The sequence below is a fragment of the Herpailurus yagouaroundi genome, unplaced genomic scaffold (assembly GCF_014898765.1).
Source record: "Herpailurus yagouaroundi ecotype Mexico unplaced genomic scaffold, PumYag 159, whole genome shotgun sequence".
NCBI classification, from domain to species: Eukaryota; Metazoa; Chordata; class Mammalia; order Carnivora; family Felidae; genus Herpailurus; species Herpailurus yagouaroundi.
Window position 1 is genome coordinate 16,025,318 of NW_024412400.1, and position 16,828 is coordinate 16,042,145.

General features: G+C 40.3%; 1 pseudogene; it reads left to right on the forward strand.

The window, feature by feature from the left end:
• The window catches only part of LOC121034166 (inosine-5'-monophosphate dehydrogenase 2-like), a 91,681-nt pseudogene that overhangs the window by 15,753 nt on the left and 59,100 nt on the right, over positions 1 to 16,828 (forward strand).

A 16,828-nucleotide genomic window follows, 5' to 3' on the forward strand; every position in this document is an offset into this window, starting at 1 on the left:
CTGATGGCTCAGAGCCTGGAGCCTGTTTCCGATTCTGTGTCTCCCTCTCTCTCTCTGCCCCTCCCCCGTTCATGCTCTGTCTCTCTCTGTCCCAAAAATAAATAAAACGTTGAAAAAAAAAATTAAAAAAAAAAAAGAATTAAATGGTATTAGAATTAAATGGTATTAGAATTAAACTTAGAATTAAAATGGCCTGCTATATTGATTTTGGTATCATTCCTAACTTCGTTTTGTGACGCTTTCCTAGATTTTCCCTAGACTTTCATCACCTTTCTAAAAAATTTGTATTCTCATGTGTTATTTTATGCATTATTGTGAGCTACCTTAAGCCGTTTTTAGAAGAGAGTAAAGTATAAAGAATGTTAAAAGAATGGCTTGTGCAGGGCGCCTGGGTGGCTCAGTCTGTTGAGCATCTCACTCTTGATTTTGGCTTTGGTCATGATCCCAGGGTCATGGGATCAAGCCCCAAGTTGGGCTCTGTGTTGAGTGTGGAGCCTGCTTAAGATTCTCTTTCTCTCTTCCTCTGCCCCTCTCCCCAGCTCATGTTCTTTCTCCCTCTCTCTAAAATAAAATTTAAAAAAAAAAATCAAAAATAACAGAAATTTTAGAAAAGAATAGTTAGTGGAAGATAATGAGGGGTCCACTCAGTACGTGGAAAAAAGGTTGTCCTCTAGGAGTGAAAACAAAGGGGACACTGTGTCCCAGGGCATGGCTATAGATTGCTTGTTCCATCCGGAGAAGGAATGTTTTAGCTGAAAGGGGTAATGTGGATAGAAAACTGGTTCCAATGTGCCAACTTGACAGTCTACCATTGTTTCAGAGAGAGTTCCTAAACCTGGGGGTGACAGGAATTGTGGCCATCAGCCAGGGGTGCCTCTAGTGTGGGGCAGAGGGGGTTTATCAGGCCTCACCACGGCCTGGATAGATAGCTCTGTGAACATCCATTTCCTTTTGCCCTATATCAGTGCCGACCTGACACATTGCTGATTATTTTATTGAGTTTCAGGCACCCCGATGAAAGTACAACTTACAGAAGGGAAAAGCATACTGATTCCTGGAACAAACTCAGTCTTACTGAGGTTCTCCAGTGAACTTCTGGCATTGAATTATTAGTCACGTGTACTTAGTTAAGAGAAGCTGAACTCTAAAACACTCATCACACCAGTGAACTGAGAGAAAGTCTAGTTTCTGTATCTGTATGGTTGCATCCCCAACTGAGTTTACCAATTCATCTAGGAAATCGAACCCTATTATGCTTTGGAGTGGTCAGGCCTCAGCACTCCCTTGGTTATGGCCTCGTGCTAGGATCTGCCTGTCTTTGATGGGGTTCCCACAAAATCCCGAGATAATGATTTGTATTTGGAAGATGATCCTTAGGAGCGCTGGAAAGACAAAGGAGGAAGGAGGCAGAGATGGGAAGAAATCACCATGGTCCCCTGAGACTCCGTCCTTTTGGGAGGCTTTGGAAGATGATGTTGAGTATTTCAACTTCACAGGAGAGGTATTTACCCTTGATCACATCCCTCATTGCTGAGGATTGTTCTAGGGGAATTAACTCCTGGGGACACTGCTTAGGTGGAGTAAACTTCTGTAGCCAGAGGAAGCCTTCACCATAGACACAGAGTTGCTGGCAGGGCGGTAGGAAGCCCTTGGGCTATATGGAACAGCGGGCTCTACCAAGATTATAGAGTGGGCTTTGCCAGTGTCTGCTATAGTCCCCTTTAATAATGACAGAAAATGAGACTACACTCTTGCATTTCCTGCACCTGCCTACTGCTGCCTGATTTATTTGCTATGTTCATTGATTTTGATTCTGAATTCTGTAGTAAAGTTCATAAGAGTGGTCCATGTTGGATCACTAAAGAACACTAATTGAGGGCTTAGGGCACTAACAATGCTTAAAAAAAAAAAAACAACTTTCAGAAAAAAAGTATTGCAACTATGATCAAGGGAAATAACACAATTTTACTGACTTCTTTTCATTGATATTATGGTTAGAATTGTTTTCATTTTGAATCATATGTGGTGATTGGAGAGCCATGGTAACCAGAGCTCAGGGCTTCTAATGTTATTAATATAGCCTTGAGGCTAAAGGTGAATCCAATCAGGGCATAATTAATTTCCTGGCCCTAAGTGTGCTGGAGTTGTCTCTCCAACAACCAAGGAGCTGCCTTTTCTAAGAATGGCTTCAGCAGGTAGGAATGAAGTTGATCCTGCCCTTTTGTCATTGTGACTGGACATCTGATGCAAGTTGTATCAACCAGAGTTGCTCTCTAAAGAATCTGAAGTTTGGGATGAAGAAATACATAGTAAGAGGTATTGGACCTGAGTAACCTTAAGACGGTGGAACTTTGGAAGGAAAGTCCATGTGCCCTTCTGGAATGAGATCTTGATTTTTTCTTTCCATTCCAAAACCAAGGTCATTAACTAAGACTCCAAGATAGAGAGTGGTGGACATTCATTTGTTGCCTGGTTAATGTCTATCCCCTAATTCCCACTTTCTAACAGGGCACTGGTTGACATTCAGGTGTCTGTCTTGTGGATAAGGTGATCCCACACCCAACCAGATATGGACATTAGTAAGACTAACCCAATCAGTTAACCCCATTTCCTTTATCACAGTGACTAGTTCAGGCAACCCAGATCAGGTCACTTCCCAGGCCACAGGGATTACTTAATTGTTGGTCACATCACCCGATTTAGACTCTTACCCTTCAAATAAAATGTATTGGTTCCTTGTATTGGCCATGTACTGAAGGGCACGAAATCATGGTGATAATGAGCCATGTTTTTTTTTTTTTTTTTTACAAAGTTCAAGGAGTATTTTTATGTTAATGCTATAATAGCTGGGGGAAATACTCTGAAGAATCCAAAGAATGATGTGGTCATCTGACTCTAGGGTAGCCTCCAAGGACTCTTCCCTTATGCTATTTTGTGCCTTTTTATAGTCTGTAAAACACTAAACAGAGCTGCCCTAGGCAGCAAATAAGACATCGCAGAAATGATGGAGTGCCACTTATAACACTAGGTCATAAAAATCACTGTAGCCTCTATCTTGTTGTCTCGTTTTCACTCACTCTTGGGAGAAACCAGATGCCATGTCATAGGGAACTCATGAAGCTGAATGGAGGGGCCAACATGGTGAGGAACTGAGGCCTCCTACTAATAACTAGAATTACTCACATCACATCTATGTGAGTGAGCTATTTTGGAAATGGATCCTTTAGTCCCAGCTTTAAAGATGACAGCTCTGGCTGACATCTTGCATATATATTTGATAAGCATTCCCAAGCCATACAATTCACTTATGCCATTATTGAATTCCTGACCCACAGAAACTGTGTGAGATAATGTTGTTTTAAGCTGCTAAGTTTGAGGGTACATTTTTATGCAGCAATAGATAACTAATACATATGGTAAACCGCCCATATATAAACACACATTAATACAATAATAATATAATTTATATATATTATATATATACTTATTATTTATAAATATAATTTATATAATAACCACTAATATAATATAATATAATATAATATATAAATGTATATACACATACATATCTCACGAGTAGAAATATATTTTCCTGAAGAATCAATATATTTTCTTATTGGTTTTGCTCATCCATCCATCCATTCATTTATTCACTCATTCATGAAGTGCTCACCATAAGCCAGGAAACGAGCTAGGCACCAGAGATACATGGTCCCAGCATTCCAGGTGTTCCATCTACAGCTACAAATTTCCTAAAAATCCTTGGGTTTGCCTCCGGTTTATCAGCTACCGGTCTCAATATTCACAGAAAACACAAAGCTGACTGGGAAAACAATTTGAACATTGAGCTAAAAGGCTGAGCAAAAAAGAAAAATGTTAAAGTGAAGACAGGCTCTCTAATCAAATGCACATAAACACATCATTTTGTCAAAAGCCAGCAAAACTGTCTCAAAACTGATGTCCTACCTTAACCTAAAGGCGCCAGGAAAAAAGGTCACTGCCACAGTGGTTGAGCGATGTTGTTTGTTTGTTTGTTATTGACAAGACTTCTCAATTTTGACTGGACATGTTCTCAGAAACAGTAAATCACAGAAGATGGAGATAATCATGTACAGGGCTAAACATGCTCTCTGTTCAGTATCTATTCCACACACACAAGCACTTAATGCCCTTTATTTGGATGAGAATGATGATCATAATCATCAGACCCAAGTGCAATACTCCAAAAACTCAAGAGCACAGTCAGATCAGAGGATTTGGAGGCTCTGATGTTAATTTTCCCAGACAAATTTCTCCTCTCTGAATACAGAGTTAATGGGGAAGCCATAAAGAAAACTTGTCTCTCTAGAAATCGAATCTCCCCCCATTCCCACAATGTATGTATTTCTTTCATTCCCTACGTTAGGAAATGTAATACTAGAATTGAGCTCAAGAATCCTGCCTTTTTTCAATCTAACTACTGATTGGTTTTGGATGATACAAATGGCATGTAGCCACTTATTAACGTGCGTGGTTTTAGGTGGTATGCATAATTTGATAAACATCAATAAGTACCAGCTAATCAAACATTTTAACAGTTTGCTAATATGCTAATACTTTTATGCATCATTTTTACAGCTTTCTAAAGGCATATTTGACACGTACTAACGAAAAATATTTAAAGTATACAATTTGATAGTTTGACATACGTACACACTGGGGAAAACATGACCCCCAGGAATATAATGAAGTTGTCTTTCTCGCTCAAAGCCTTCTTTTGTAATTCTTCCTCCTGCCCCTCCCCACCAACCCTTAACGCTAAGTAACCACTGAGTTACTTTAGCATTATGGATTAGTTCACATTTTCCAGAATATTACGTAAAGAGGATCATATACTATATATGTTCATGGTCTGGTTTCTTTCACTTAACACAGTTATTTTGAGATTCATCTTTTTTTGTTTTCCTTTCTTTTTCCCAAAGAAACAGCTTTTTGGTTTTTATTTTGTTTTGTTTTGTTTTCATTTTTGTTTCTTGCACAGTAACATTCCATTCTACAGATGTAACACAATTTTTTTTTTTTTCTTTTCAGCTGTTCTGGGGTGTCTTCAATTTTTTACTATTACAAATGAGACTGCTATGCACATTTGTGAACAAGGCTTTGTGTAAATGTGCCATCGGTTCGCCTGGGCAAAATCCTAGAAGAATGGCTAGCTCATGTGATGGGTGTACATTTAACATGTTAAGAAATTACCAAACTGTTGTCCAAGGCCATTGTGCCATTTTGCCTTCTCATCAGGAATATATGGAAGTTCCAGTTGCTCCATATTGTTATCAAGACTTAATATGGTCCAGTTTTTTTTAAATTTTAGACACGCTAATAGGTATTAGTGGTATTACACTGCTGTTTTAATTTGTATTTCTCTAACAACTAATGATGGTAAACCCCTTTTGGGAACTTATTTGCCATATGATGCCTTTAAATTTTTGCTCATGTTTTGATTGGGTGTTTTGTTTTCTTATTGCTTTGTTTTGAGCGTTCTTTATATATTCTGGTTAAAAGTCCTTTAATAGGTGATTTGCAGATACGTGCCTTTAATTCCCTAAGAATGTCTTTCAGAGAGAGATTTATTAAATTTGATAAAATCTACTTTATAAATGATTTATCTTATGGATTATGATTTGGATGCATATAAGAAATCTTTCCTAACATAAAGTCACAGAGAGTTTTCCGGTGGTTGGTTGGTTTGTTTTAATAAGTTCTATAGTTTGAGGTTTTACATTTAGCTTATCATGTATTTGAATTATTTGGGGGGCATGGTTTAAAGTATGAACCAAGGCTTTTTGCATTTTTGGATATTAGTTTTTGTTTTTGTATTTTTGCATATTAAATTGTTCAGGTACCATTTGTTGAACAACATAGTTTTCTCCTCCTCTGAATTGCCTTTGCACATTGGTCAAAAATCAATAGGCCATATATATGTGCAAGTCTACTTTGGGGCTTCATATTTTGTTCTATTGATTTTTTGGTCAATATTCATGCCAATATTACACTGTCTTGATTGCTGTAGCAATGTCATACATTTTGAAATCATACAGGCCAGCCTCTCTTTGTTTTTCTTTTCTTTTCTTTTTTTTTTTTTTTTTTTGTTTTTTCAAAGCTGTTTTAACTAATCTAGGTCCTTTGTATTTTCTTTTTTTTTTTTTATTTTTTTTAAACATTTATTTATTTTTGAGACAGAAAGAGAGCATGAACAGGGGAGGGTCAGAGAAAGAGGGAGACACAGAATCTGAAACAGGCTCCAGGCTCTGAGCTGTCAGCACAGAGCCCGACGCGGGGCTGGAACCCACAGACCGTGAGATCACGACCTGAGCCGAAGTCGGACGCTTAACCGACTGAGCCACCTAGGCGCCCCGGTCCTTTGTATTGTCAACTGCATATTGAGTGAGGCAGCTTGTCAATTCCCACGAGAAACTCTACCGGAGTTGTGTGTGGTACTGCAGTGAATCTCTACATAAATTTGAGAAGAAAGGACATCTTAATCTACCAAGTCTTCCAACCCATGAACAAGATGTGTCTCTCCATTTATTTCGACCCGTCTCTACCTTCTTCCAGCAACGTTGGGTAGTGTTCAACACTGCATGCCTTTTATCAAATTTATCCCTAAGTATTTTACGTGGTGCTGCTATTGTGAATGGTATTTTAAAATTTCAACGCCAGCTTGTTCGTTGCTAGTATATCTTAAGTTTAGTATATTTTTCTTGATCCTACAAACTTGCTAAACTCACATATTGCTTCTCATAACTTATTTTTTTGTGAACCTTTTAAGATTTCCTTCAAAATCAGTCACGTCAATCTGTGACTAAAGATAGTCTTTTTATCTCCCTTTTCAAGCTGGATACATCTACATTTTTTCTAAAACAGTTTTAGATTTACAGAAAAGTTGCAAAGATTATATTAAGTATTACTCATTATTCTTCACCTATTTTCCTTCAATGCTAACAACTTACATCTGTGATACATTTATCAAAAGACATTAATCTTGGCACAATATTATCGACTAACCTAGATATTAGTATAAAATGTACCACTTAGGGGCGCCTGGGTGGCGCAGTCGGTTAAGCGTCCGACTTCAGCCAGGTCACGATCTCGCAGTCCATGAGTTCGAGCCCCGCGTCAGGCTCTGGGCTGATGGCTCAGAGCCTGGAGCCTGTTTCCGATTCTGTGTCTCCCTCTCTCTCTGCCCCTCCCCCGTTCATGCTCTGTCTCTCTCTGTCGCAAAAAAAAAAAAACGTTGAAAAAAAAAATTAAAAAAAAAAAAAAAAAGTACCACTTAGTCTCCGATAATATTCCTTATCTAGGAGTCTACTTTCTGTGATACTAATATAGCCTTTCCAGCTTTTTTAGACTTTGTGTTTGTAAGATATATACTTTCTACTTGCAATTTTTACTTGTGTGAATATAGTTAAAATGCTTTATATAGAAACTAGATTTGGGTTTTGTTTTCTAACACTGTATGATAATCTCTGCTTTTATTTGGACTGTTTAGATAATTTGTATTGATATCTGTATAAATATGAACACAAAGAGTAGACAATTAGGGTTTATATCTACCATTTTACTATTTTTTTTTCTGTTTGTCCATTTCCTGCCCCCCCATCTTTTTCTGAGATTCCTACCCGCCCCCCTCCCCCCAACTCCCACCCCTGTCACTTAGAAAATAAAGTTACTTAGAGAGCAGTCTGATTATTTGATGTTTGTTTTTAATGATATCTTTTTTTTAAATGTTTATTTACTTTTGAGAGAGAGAGAGAGAGAGAGACAGGGCGTGAGTGGGGGAGTGGCAGAGAGAGAGGGAGACACAGAATCGGAAGCAGGCTCCAGGCGCTGAGCTGTCAGCCTGGAGCCCGATGTGGGGCTCAAACTCACGAACCGTGAGGTCATGACCTGAGCCGAAGTCAGACTCTTAACCGAGTGAGCCACCCAGGTGCCTCTGTTTTTAGTGATTCGTTAGGGAAACCTCTCTCTAGGGCTATTTTACCCCTATTATTAACATTGGATCCTCTTGGTGTCTCTACTAAATGCCCTGAACCTTCACTGAGATCTCATGTCTCTGGCTGGCCAGCGCTGGAAATTGCTCAGTTTGCAGTTGCCTAGTAACTGTTCTTTGCTTGAAATTTGTTCTTTTTCTAGTAGTTGTTCTGGCGCGTGAAATTTTCCCCTACATGTTCACCATTTTGTCTTCAGCCAGAGACTTGAGGGGCCCCTGATGCAAATTCGAGGAGTTCTTTTCTCTACACAGATCCCTTCCCTCTGGTACTTTGCTCAGACAACTGCTATCCATGTCAGCTCCCCTGAACTTTGATCACCATCTCCTGAACTTCGACCCCTGGGCTCGGCTTCTGTTTCCCCTTCCTCAGCGGCATCATCTATTTCTGCCCCTGGGCAGAAAGCCAGGGTGACAAGCGGGCTCAGCCGTTCTATCCCCTTTTCCCAAGGATCGCTTTCGTTTGCTTCCTGCTGTCCAATGCGATCATTTCATTTATTTGTCTCGGTCTATACTTGCTTGTCGTCATTGAGCAGTGTTTTCGTTTGCTCCGCCCACTACAGCCAAATAACACCGACTAGGGGACTTAGCAACAGAAATGTACTGTCTCTCAGGTCTGGTGGCTAGAAGTCCAAGATGAAGGTTTAGAAGGGTCGGTTTCTGAGGCCTCTCTCTCTGTTGGCAGATGACTGCTTTCTCCCCGTGTCTTCACATGGTTTTCCCTCCGTGTCCATGTCCTGATCACTTACAAAAACATCAGTCACAATGGGCCACAGCTCACTCTAACAGCCTCTTTTTAGTTTAATTACCGCTTCACAGAGCCCGTCTCCAAATGCATTCACATTCTGAGGTTCCTGAGGTTAAGGCTTCGGTACATGAATTTGGGGGGTTGGGAGAAGGGTAGAACATAATTCACCTATAACAGGCGATCTACAAATGGCCACTCTTTTATGCCAGCAGCTGAATTTTTGAATTTCACTATTTGCCAGTTACTTTTTAAGAATGTTGCAGACTTTGGGGCGCCTGGGTGGCTCAGTCGGTTAAGCATCTGACTTCAGCTCAGGTCATGATCTCACGGTTCAGGGGTTTGAGCCCCGCATCGGGCTCTGTGCTGACAGCTCTGAGCCTGGAGCCTGCTTCCGATTCTGTGTCTCCCTCTCTCTCTGTCCCTCCCCCACTCACACTCTGTCTCTCTCTCTCTCTCTGTGTGTCTGTCTCTCTCAAAACTAAATAAACTTTTAAAAAAATGGTGCAGACTTTAATCCACTTAATTCTCCCAATTTCCCTGTCAGGGAGGCATTAGAAATCCTATTTTAGATCTAAAAACATTGAGCTCTGACACTTACGTAATTTGCCTAAGATTCTATACTGGAAGAGCCTGGAGTTGAATCCATGCATTACTTCAAAACTCTACCTCTTAACCACTGAGCTTTGCTTTCTTTTAGGCCACGCGTGAAAGGCAGGACTAATGTCTCAGGATCACACTCTCAGAACCGGGGCAGGTATTCCTGAAATACTTAGCCTTGAAACATGACTGGATACAAAGTTTTACTTCTTAGCAAGCACGTCACAAATTTTCCCATGTCAGGAAACAGAGGAATTCTAGAGGACACCCCAGGACTCAAATGACATAATCACTTTTTACTTTGTTCAACTTTCTCAGTTGAACTCTTATTTCATGTATGTTCGTGTAACTTTCCTTAGGATATTTTTTAAATAAGCAAAATCTTGGAATATTTATAAATTAAATGTCACACACCATAATGATCTAATCATGCTGGGTGACGTTTACTTTCCATCTGAACTATCAGTTAGGTAGTGATAGCTGACAAAGATAACTCTCATCCTGTTGGGGGATAACAATTTTTTCATCAGTCAAGTAAAAGGGTTCATTTAGGCACCAAGGGAAGTAGCATTGTTTAATGTCCTTCTATGGGCCCATTTTTGTCAAGGATAATTAATGTTCGTCATAATGTATTATGACAGCAATGTTTTCTATCCTGAATAATAGATTAGACTAACACTTGGCATCTACATTTTAGTTTTTGAGATGTATCTTATGACAGCAAGAATAATCTGAGCAGAACAGAGAGTCCTTGCATGGGGCAGAAACAGACACAGTAGTATGTAGTGAGGATTCTAATGTCACTATGCCGTTTGGGGGCACTGCAATGTGATTTCTAAGCAGATAATGCTGTTGATTGCCAAATGATAGTGAGCCCAAGGTCCCAACTTGGTTGGAGTTCCTCTTATAGAACCGATCCTGATTTTAAATATAAATATTTCCGCATTCTCCTTGCTCAAGTCATGCTATTTTTAACCTGTGGCTAAAATGTCACAATTTTACTTACGAAGGATTGAGACATTAAAGGAAAAAATACCAACAATTTTTTAGGCATCAAGGTTTTCATCACTTCACTACCAAAACTCTTTGCTCAGCTTGCGTTATAGATCAACCTAGAAGCTAGATGTTGAACTTGTGCACACAAAGTGCAGATGCTGATGTGATAATGATGAGAACCAGAACTTGAGACAAGGTCTAAGATGAAGTTGACTCTATTTGGGAGGTCATTCCCGGAAGCAAGAATGAGGAACTGAGAAGAGGGAAAAGAGAACTTATCAGAGGCAGTCAAAATGCATAACTTAGCTGTTCACCACTACGCAATGAGGTTCATGCCCAGGTTACCCCTGAGGCATTGCCTAGAATGTGCCTCTCTGAAGCACTACAGAGCATAGGTAGCATGTATTCCAATTTCATTAATTGAGGGTTGCCCACAGGGCATTAAATCCTGCTCAGTTCTAGCCTGGGTGCTTGGTCACTGGCTGAGAGGGCTTCCTAGCATCTAGAGAAAACCCAGAGACAGAAAAACAAGTGAGCCAGAAGGGGGGATGTTTTCAGTGGCCAGTGCATGGCGCCTTCCACCATGGCTACTCTGGGGTCACGGTGGGATATGATATGGGGCCATGTAAAACATCTGCCACAAATTGGGTGTTTGCTTTATTTTAAAAATGTAGATTCCTCTTTAAGAGTGAGCTTCCTGGTGAGCACACTTCTTTCCAGTGAGGCACACAGCACCTCCAAGTAGAGGTATTTGTCCAGTTTTCTAAAGACAGATGATGAAATTTAATCTCCCTCCAGACACAGTGCCATCTGGACCTGGGATTAATGACCACAAAGATGAGACCTTTAGAGCGTTAATCCCAATGCAATGGCAAATGCACATATATAAACACGTGTACAGATTCAGAGCTAAAGAGTCTTTAATGACATTGCTTTTAAAAGAAATCTGGAGAGAATAGATTAACCACGACCTTGCGAACAGATAAAATACGTGGTCGTGTAGAACCTACATCTGAGAGCTGCCATGCCTGGGGGAGAGAGGCTGCACTGGCAATTTCCCCATCCTTAAGCAGGGGAATTTTCATCATGATGATATTTGTAATGGCTTTAATTGACACGCAATAAATTGTATATGTTTCGATTGTACAGTTTGATCAATTTTCACGGATGGATGCACCTGTGAAGCCACCATCACAATCAAGATAGTGAATAGATCCTTCACCACCAAAAGTTTCCTCAAGCCCTTCTGTAATCCCTCTCTCACACCTCCACTCCCAGGCTGCCAATGATCTGCTTTCTATTGCTGTAGGTTACTTTGCATTTAGATAACTGCATAAAAATAGACTCATACAGTACGTACTCTTGTTTGGTCTGGCTTTTTTTTTTTTAATATTTATGTTTATTTATTTTTGAGAGAGAGGGAGACACAGAACCTGAAGCAGGCTCCAGGCTCTGAGCTGTCAGCACAGAGCCTTGAACTCATGAACCTCAAGATCGTGACCTGAGCCAAAATCGGACGCTTAACCGACTGAGCCAACCAGGTGCCGCTGATCTGGCTTTTTAAACTCAGTACAATTATTTTAAGGTTAATTCATGTTGTTGCATGTGTCAATAATTTATCCTTTTTTTTAGGGCTGAGTATTTTCCAATGCATTAATACAACACGAATTGTTTATCTGTTCATCTCCTGATGGACGCTTCAATTGAATCAACTGAATATTGATACACAAGTCTTTGTATGGATGTATAAGTTCACTTATCTGGCATAAAAGAGGAATGACTGGGACATATGGTATGCGTATATTTAACTTCTTAAGAAACTGCCAAATTGTTTTCCAAAGCAGTTGTATCATTTTTCATTCTCACCAGCAGCGTATGAGAGTTCCAGATGTTCCACATCATTACCAACGCTTGGTGTGGTCAGTGGTTTTACTGTAAGTGGGCTATGTAGCAGTATCTCTTTGTGGGTTCAATTTGCATGTTCTTAAGGGCTAAGACGTTCAGTATATTTTCACGGGCTCATTTGCCATCTATGCACCTTCTTTGGTAATGTGTCTACTCAGATCTTCTGCCTATTGTTTTATTGCTGGTTTTCTTATTACTGCGTTTTGAGTTACTTACATATTCTGAATACAAGTCCTTTATAAGTATCTGAGTTGCACATATTTCCACCCTGATGTGGTTTGTCTTCTCGTTCTTTTCATAGTGACTTACAAAAAGCAGAAGTTCTTTCATTTGCTAACGCTCAATTTCTTCTATGTTTTTATCTGACTATTATAGTTTGCGGTTTTATATTTAGATTTACAATGAATTTTGAATTTTTATGGGGTATGAGTTACAGATCGAAGCTCATCTTTTTTTTCAATTGTTCAATCACAATGTAATCAATAGTGGGGGCACCTGGGTGGCTCAGTCAGTTGAGTGTCTAACTCTTGGTTTCAGCTCAGGTCACGATCTCACAGTTCATGGGTGTGAGCCCCGTGTTGGGCTCTGAGCTAACATCACGGAGGCTACTTCCGACTCTCTCTCCCTCTCTCTCTCTGCCCCTCCCCTGTGTTCCCTCTCTCAAAATAAATACATAAACATTAAAAAAAACACACACACAATGTAATCGGTAGCAGTAGTAGAAGAGGCAATTGCAGCGATAGGCTAATTAACATGGGTTTCCTTGAGAATGGAAGGCGGTAGCCTTTGTCCTTTATAGTTAGACACTCTGCCAGATGCTTGGAGGTATCATCTCGAATCTTAATCAAATCTGGAAAAAACGGGTGTAGCTGGTTGGTCCCCAGTGGCATATCTCCTTGACTTAACTTCTATTTCAGTTGCTGCTGCCATGGGCATCGTGGGCCCAGTTTAGATTCATTTCCATTGCCATCTCCTACCTCGGCACACGCTGCATTCCAGCTCAGGGGTTTCTCTGAGGCCAAGGAGGCTGTTCTCACCCAGCATCGCAAGCGAGGCCTCAAAGGGCAGGGAAGCTAATGCTGCAGCGCAACCCTCAGCCAAAACAGACCAAGAACCAACAGATAAATGCTCCAGTCCCATGTCCTTCAGGTGAGCAATTCTGAGAGGCATGCTCTCAGGAGTTGTCCCAGGAGGCCATGGAAGAATCAGGCTCTCACCGACCCCAGTACAAACTTAACAACATACCCTGCTGCCTTTCCCTCGTTCTTTGTTTTACTCACCCCACTCCTTCCTTGCTGCTTCCTGGATTATCTTCCAGATAAAACACCTACACTCAAGTCCTTATCTGGGCTCTGCTTTCAAGGGAACTCAAACTAAGTGAGTAGTTATTTTGTTCTCAATATTAGAGACAATTAAATACCACGGAGAAAAAATAATTGCTGTATGCCACCATGCTCACAAAGCAGTGAAGCTGGGATTTGAACACAGATCTGTTCCCAGAATCCACATTCATTCCTCATCGGGATTAACCTGTCCATTCATCAGCACCTTGGCAAAGGCAATAGTGTGTACTAGTTAGGAGTAGGGATCCTGTCTCAGTCACCACTGGCTGTGAGGCCTTGAGCAAGTCACGTAACATCTTTGTGCCCCAGTTTTGTCAGATGTAAAATGGGCGTACTTTTTCACTTTTACCTCAAAGGATCAAATGAATTATTATTATAAACTGCTTAGAACAGGGCTTGGCATATAGCGCACATTACGTGTGTTATGATTGCTATTATTATCGTGTTGTTGCTGTTGTTATAACCAAGCCATACATATCCAAGATATCTTCCCCAACATAGAACCTGCATGTAGTAATCTTCCCAGTGGGTATATTCCCAGTACGGTAGCTATATTCCAGAGAAGTGGAGGGGAGGGCAAGCTTCGGAGTCCCTACTGGCACCCTAAATAATCAGAGGATGAAGACTTTAAATATCACTGGACCTTAGCAATACAATTGCTACGAAATGAATCCTGCCCCCACTTTCGAATTCATGTTGAAGCCCTAACCCCCAATGTGATGGTAACTGGAGACGGTACTTTTGAGAGGCAATCAGGTTTAGATGAAGTCATGAGGATGGGACTCTCATCATCGTGAGAGGAGATTAATGTCTTTATAGGGAGAGATGCCAGAAAGCTTGTACTTACACTTCTCCCTCCCTCTTTCCGCCTCTCACCCTCCCTCTTTCTCAGTCTCTTCACCAGGTGAGAGCACAATAAGAGGACGATCGTCTGTAAACCAGGAAGAGGCCCACACCAGACCCAACCATGCAAGCACACTGATCTTGGACTCCCAGGTTCCAGAATTGTGAGAAACAGATTTCTGTTGTTTAAGGCACCCAGTATATTGTATTTCGTTATGGCCGCCCAAGCTAGGACAGAAATCGTGCAACTTGAGTTAGATAAAGTCAAACGGTTTTGCAAAGTGCTTACATCAATTTACACTCCCATGAGGAGTAGGTGATAATTAAGATGGTCTGGGAAAACACATCTATGATAGTAGAAGCCGTATCCTTTGAGAAGCCAATACGGGCCACTTGGCGCAAAGACCACTCCCCGCTACAAAGTCATTCTGTTACATTGTGAACACAGATAACAGCCCACAGTTGTACTGGCAGTACCTGCAACCTTGATACAACTGAAAACACACATTTTCACATTCTCAAATCAGAGTTTTCACAAACCTCATGAGATACTGTTTATGCTCATTATCACTTTGAAATTATAGTAATTATCAGACCCACTGCTAGATCTTATTATTTAATTCATGAATAAAGAAGAAAACATAATCCCATCATAATTTTTAAATGTTGGGATGACTATCTTTCAATAGAATTCATTTCCTTGGTGATTCTATGTGCTTTATTTTATGAATTTAAAAACATTCCGAGAAGAGATCCACTGATGTGACCCAATGGTGAGAGGTCTATACCTCAAAAAAAGGTTAAAAACCCATGTCTTAGCTCCTAAACTAGGCTGCTTTTGTTAGACTTCCTGGTACAAAATTTTGCTGGTTGATGTGGAAATATATTTTTACTTCACCAAGAGGTTCTACTTAGATAATGTTAAATATAATAACCCTCTCAGACCCCTAATCAGGAGTGGATTCTTGCAATCTGTCATTTTTTTGGTGGGTTCAGTCATGGTGAGTGTTTCTTATGTGTAGTTGAGTATTTCTGCATCAAAATAGGGATTAAATGGATATTCTGTGCATTCTGAAGTTGGTCCGGAAATCATCGCTCTTCAGGAAGTGCATCTATTAGGTTTAATCTAATTAAATCACGTTAATATTGGCAAATTAGCCTGTCATCAGTATTGCGGTGCTGGATGGATCCACACCTTACAAGGATTTCTGGGCCTCTTTGTGAATTATTTCTCCAAAATAAGTTTAAAGTTGATTTCTTTATCTACTTCTTTGTTTTTAATGGCTAGTAAAGCAGAAAGCAAAATTTTGGAATAACCTCAGCTCTTTATTTATTGTTTTTTAATTTTTTTTTTACATTTATTCATTTTTGAGACAGAGAGAGACAGAGCATGAATGGGGGAAGGTCACAGAGAGAGAGGGAGACACAGAATCCGAAACAGGCTCCAGGCTCTGAGCTGTCAGCACAGAGCCTGATGCGGGGCTCGAACTCACGGACCGAGAGATCATGACCTGAGCTGAAGTCGGACGCCCAACCAATGGAGCCACCCAGGCGCCCCAACCTCAGCTCTTTAAAATTGAAGGTAGATGAATACAAAGTTTGAATACACCCCCTGGACAATACAGTTGTATTTGTCTATCGAACATGAGCTTGTCACATGATTGGGTAGACGGATCAACAAAACTTCGTGGCTAACCTAGTTGTTTATTGGTTATACATTGTGTAAGTATATGCCAGAGAAATATGTCAAACGGCGTTATTGTAGAAGAACTTTCCAATAAAAATCGAAAAATATTTTATATGTAGTTAAGAAAACCTTTGAGTTTTACTCCGTGTGAAGAGAAAATTGTCTGTTCTTTAACCGTAAAGCAGTTGATGACTCAGGATTGTCACTATCGCCAACTGTGTAGGATAATGTTGTTGTACGGTATTTGTAACCTACTCACAACTTTCTATGCCCCAGCTGCCTGTAAACATGTCTTCCTTGTCACAACTGTGTGTGTTCATGCTGTAAGGAAGGGCTGAGTAGATAACAGTATACTTTCGGTGATCTGAACCAGCAGTTGAGGCAAAGGAAGATCACAGGGTGTGTTAGTTTGGGGTTGCCACTAACCAAAAAAAAAAAAAAAAAAAAAAAACCCCAAAACCCCGTATCTAAACTGATAGAGGATGGTTACCTTGTCTATTTTGCTTTAATGTTTCTCATAACTGGAGATGGTAAAAAGGGCTTTAAGCCTGGCCTCGTCCAGCACTTAAGCAATGGACGAAGCACCCAAATTGTCTTTTCCTTAAAGGCTTCTTCATCAATGATCACTTTCCTCATGTTGTCATGCAGTGGCTGTGGGCATTCAGAGGGCTACAGTTTTCTTT